The 5,459-nt window shown below is 44.9% G+C and overlaps 1 pseudogene; it reads right to left on the bottom strand.

Annotated features, from left to right (window-relative positions):
- Window positions 1-814: 814 nt before the first annotated feature.
- Window positions 815-1,297, bottom strand: LOC105527862 (annotated as a pseudogene).
- Window positions 1,298-5,459: the final 4,162 nt, after the last annotated feature.

The raw sequence follows: 5,459 nt of genomic DNA, 5'->3' as shown, positions 1-5,459 counted from the left end.
AACTTGGTTTGTAGAATTACAGCCCAACTGGTGGGTTGGGACCCCAAGCAGATTGAATCCAACCCTTTGAATATAATCATATATATGGTTAATACACGTGCCTGTGCTTACGTTCCCCCAGACAGTCACGAACACACACACATCTTCCACCTCAGTGGGCCTGAGCTAGAGTCCCTGCTTCCTGGATGAAGTTCTAGGGCCTTCACGTCATGGCCTTGTCTGAGCCTGTCTGGTTAGAGAAGTGCAGGCTCTTATTATAGACTGCCTGCTTGCTAATTGAACTGGACAGTTGAGTGCTTTATGATATCACCAAGTAAGACTGTAATGGAAAAGGCTGCACTGTTCAGGGGCTATTTCCTGCACTGAACCATTTCAGTGCTTCCCAAATGCACATGTTATTGTCCGAACACTTAGACCTTAGCAGAGCTGGTTATAGGTTAATCCAAATCACCACCTCCTCCATCAGCTCCTGCCAGGAGGATGCTGAGGTTGTATGCTCAGGGATTTTTTTTTTTCCTCTTTTTTCTTTTCCTTCAAGAAACAGAATCAATATCCATGTGCACTCAGATTCCTAACAGGGAGCTGCCAAAGCTTTTACCTTGAGCCCTGTACAAAGAGGGACCAGAAAATTAATGTAGTTTCATAGCGAGGCGTTTAAAGTTTAGGAAATACCTTTTTTTTTCCTGCCTCAGGTTTATTTGTACAAACAGCACAGGAGGACCCCAGCCCCATACCGATGGCAGCCGGCGGGCAGTGCAGGGGGAGGGGGTGGTTGCACCAGTCCTTCTGTCCTCACGTTGGCACACAGAGATACCTACTCTGAAGCCTTTGTAGGGGCCTGGGCACCTTTGGGAGCCTGAGCTGGAACTGAAGCTGGAGCTGCAGCCTGGACCTTGGTTTGGTCCTTAACCTTGGCCTTTGGTCAGCATAGCCTGAGCCCCTTGGCAACGCAGGCACGAGCATGCTTCCCCAGCTTGGGGTGGGCAGTGTAAGCAAGTCCATCGAGCTTGTGGCTGAAGTCGCACACACTTCAGGGTGTACTTTGGGATCCTGGGCTTAGCTTCCTTGGGCTTTACAAGGCCTTGATAGCCTCGGCACGTGCACCCATGGCCTTGGCACTGTTGGCCCGCATCTTCTTCAGGCCCTTCTTGTGCTTCTTCGCAAAGCGCATGTTCCTCAGGAACTTGGGGTCCATCCCCTTAAGAGATTTGTATCTTTGTGATCGGGGTTTCTTGATACCATTTCTGTGCCATTTTCAGGACTGGTTGTGTGTGGTGTGGTTCTTGGACCTGGTCATGTCTGCACTTTAAGCCACGGCTCCTGAAGCACCTACAATTAGAAGAGCAGGAAATATCTTAATGATAACAAATGTGGCTTTTTCCAAAGGTTATTGCACAGCTATTTGTGCTCAATTAACTACCGGTGATGATAATCATTGAGAATGTGGCTGAGGCTGCAGCCATGCAGCTGCTGTCTAAAGCCCACAGTCCCTTGGCAAAGGGCAGGACCGCAGAGAGGGCTCCCTTGGTGATGGAGCACGAACATGTTCGGGCATGGTTGGTGGCTTTTTCCCTTTAGAGGAATTTCTTTGTGAGAAGCTAGAAAGAGCCTTAGAGGTAACCCAGTTGACTTGTCTGTAAATCCTACAGCTCATCAGCATTGCCTGGGAAATTTGTTAACAATTATAGATACCCAGCATCTGACCCCAGATACCATTAAATCTTGGGGAGGAGAATGAGGATTTATACTATAAACAATTTCAGCAGGTGGCTCCAAAGTTCAGCCAGGCTTGAAAACAACTTTTGCCCAACTGCCCTTGTTTCATAAAGTAGTAAACTGAGAACAAGAAAGGGCAAGTGCCTTGGCTGAGGTCTGCAGGCTGGGTTGTGAGGGTTTAATGTGGAATGCCGGCCTGTTGACTCCTAAACTGGTGTGCTGTGTGTTATGTGGCCTCTCTCATCAAATATTGGCTCTCCTGGGGGAGAGATGTAAAAAACACATGTGAATAAAACACAGTCAGTGATGGGGTAATCCTTTGAATTGAATGTTCAAGTCACCAGGACTCAGCACTGGTTGTCACTTGCTGTAATTAGTCAAATACTTTGGTTAACAATTCAGCATCACTGGCTGGGTGCCATGGCTCATGCCTGTAATCCAGCACTTTGGGAGGCTGAGGCGGGCAGATCACCTGAGGTCAGGAGTTCAAGACCAGCCTGGCCAACATGGTGAAACACCATCTCTACTAAAATACAAAAATTAGCTAGGTGTGGTGGCGGGTGCCTGTAATCCCAGCTACTTGAGAGGTTGAGGCAAGAGAATCGCTTGAATCTCGCAGGTGGAGGTTGCAGTGAGCCAGGATCGTACCACTGCATTCCAGCCTTAGTGACAGAGCGAGACTCTGTCTGAAAAAAAAAAAAAAAAAAAATTCAGCTTCACTAGCTGGGTGCCATGGCCCATGCCTATAATTCCAGCATTTTGGGAGGGTGAAGTGGGCAAATGACTTGAGATCAGAAAATCGAGACCAGCCTGGGCAACATGGTGAAACCCCATCTCTACAAAAATCACAAAAAATTAGCTCGTCATGATACAGGCGCCTGCCACCATGCCCGGCTAATTTTTCTGTATTTTTAGTAGAGACAAGGTTTCACTATGTTGGCCAGGCTGGTCTCGAACTCTTGACCTCATGATCTGCCTGCCTCTGCCTCCCAAAGTGCTGGGATTACAGGTGTGACCAAAACCTTAATGTCCAGCTGCAGGATAATGGTTGAATAATTTATGATGCATTCACATATTGTTAATAGCTACTGCTTATTCTGTGCTTACTGTGCCAGGTACTGCTTTAAGCACTTTTCTTGTTATTAATTCATTTGTTATTTATTTATTTATTTATTTTGAGACAGAGTCTCGCTCTGTTGCCCAGGCTGGAATGCAATGGCGCAATCTCAGCTCACTGCAACCTCCACCTCCCGGGTTCAAGCGATTCTCCCTGCCTCAGCCTCCTGAGTAGCTGGGATTATGGGTGCCCACCACCACGCCTGGCTAATTTTTGTATTTTTTGGTAGAGACGGGGTTTCACCATGTTGGCCAGGCTGGTCTTGAACTCCTGACCTCAGTTGATCCATCTGTCTCAGCCTCCAAAAGTGGTGGGATTACAGGTGTGAACCACCGCGCCCAGTCCATTTATTAATTAAAATAACTTTATGGGGCAGATACTATTATCCTCACTTTACAGTTAAGGAAACAGAGCCAGAGAAGTTGAGTAATTTGTCCAAAGTCATGAAGCTAGGAGGTAGAAGAGTCAGGATTCAAACCTGACTTGAGAGTCCTCTCAACCACTAAACTGTCTCTTGTATAGCCAACGATTAGTACAATAAACCACGAATAATTTGCTGAAGAATGCTTGCTTTGCATGTAATAAGGGCTAAACTGAATGACTACACTTATTGTTAAATACACATAGGAAATGCTTATGACATATTTAAATGGGGGAGAAAAGCAGGATATCACTGTATGTACATTATAATTTTAACTATAGAAAGTTGTGGAAAAATGCCCAGGAAATAACTGGAAGAAAATAGGCCAAATGGTTAATTCTGTTTGTGGCTGATGGGCTGACAACTTTTCCCCCTTGCTTCTTTAACTTTGTCTGACTTTTCCGAATTTTCTAAAGCAAATGTTACCTGTAACATCAGAAAAAACGCTATTAAAAACTGATTTCTAAAAACATGAGACCTTACAGACGCAGGATTGGGACAGATCACCAACAGGCAGCAAATACTGATTCTTTTCTCCCCAAAGAAATTAACTGCAAAGAAGTTTCATTGACCCATGTAACCTCTTGCACAAAACACTGACTATTCCTGCACGTTATTCTAACTGTCATCCTTAGATCATTAATACATAGGAGGCAATTTCTACTTTGGTTCTGATAGAAGTCTCCCAAGAGAAGCCAATTTCCTGAATCTTTTTGAGAGAATTTATTACAAGCATCTTTGCTTCCTCAGAGTCCCCGAGCTCTTGTATTCCCTGCCATTATCAGTGTGTCTGGTCTCCTGGGCATAGCTTATGAGTAGATGTTCAACACATGAAAATTATTTTTATGAACCGAGATATTTTGCTAAAACATATGTCATTTGGGAACAGAGTCTTGGTTTCTCCTCGTGTCTTCCCAAGGACCTAGGATGGGGTTGGACACAGGAGATAGTTGGATGAAGGGCAGCCTAACTACTCATGTGCCCACATGACATGTGTATGTCTATTTCTCTGACCTATCCTGATCTCACCATGCCCATGTTCTACTCTGAGGTTTCTGGAGCCAGCAAGTCACTTCTTGCTGTACTCGGGGCTGTGGGGCCAGCCATCCTCCCAGTCTTGTGGCTGTGATCCTTTCATGAGACCTATTCCTAGTTTCCAGCCCCTGCATTCTAACACTCTTCTTTTCTGCCCCCACTCTGCTTTATCAGCCCATCTGTGCAGGTCTGCCGCACAGCAATCAGCAGGAGCCATCCCTGTGCGCTTAAATTAGAGATGCTGTTATTCTCTCTCTCTCTCTCTTTTAGTAAAGCAAAGGAATTCATTTCTTACAGTTATGGAGGCTGAGAAGTCCAAGGTCAATGGACTGTATCTGGTGAGAGCTTTCATGCAGGTGGGGAGTCTGCAGAGTTCCATAGTGGCACAGGGCATCACACGGCAAGGGGGCTGAGCATGCTGCTATTTTCTTTCTACTTTTAAACTTGAGTTCTACAGACTTACTAGACTAGCTGTGTGTATATATATAGTCATTATCCATAAGGCTAGAAGCATTGAAAGCCAACATGGTGGGCACAGGCAAACCTCAGTTCTTTTAGGCCCCTGAACCTATCCTCATATGAGACAACATGTACTGAAGAGGAGACCTGACATGAAGAGGAGAGCTGTGAGGTTTATTTGAGGAACTTGATGAGCGTCTGTAGTGGGTGGGGAAGAAAGATTTGGGAGGACATTTTCAATTGCTTACTGTCTTTTTTTTTCCCCCCCATGAAACATCACCTCCAATTCAAAAGTGTTATGAACGTATTATTTGCAGGTGGATTGTTGTAAATGAAAATTATGTGTAAGGCATTATGTGTATTAATCCTTAAGCTGTCTGAAATGATGACTGCACAATGTATTACCTAAAAATATTATATATTGGCTAAGGTTGAGGTCAAGGGTTGGGGGAGGAATGGGGGATGTGTTAGTCTGTTTGGGCTGCTATAACAAAAACACCATAAATCGAATGGCTTGTAAACAACAGGAGTTTATTGCTTATGGTTCTGGAGGCTGGTAAGTCTGACATTAAAATGATGACAGACTTGGTGTTTAGAGAAGGCTCAGTCTCCTGGTCATAAGTGGTACCTTCTAGCTGCATGCTCACATATTGGAAGGGGCTAGCTAGCTCTCTGGAGTCTCTTTTATTTTTTTTTTTAACATATATATAT

Source organism: Mandrillus leucophaeus, unplaced genomic scaffold, assembly GCF_000951045.1.
Source record: "Mandrillus leucophaeus isolate KB7577 unplaced genomic scaffold, Mleu.le_1.0 Scaffold695, whole genome shotgun sequence".
NCBI lineage: Eukaryota > Metazoa > Chordata > Mammalia > Primates > Cercopithecidae > Mandrillus > Mandrillus leucophaeus.
This window is presented reverse-complemented; position numbering and strand designations above follow the sequence as displayed.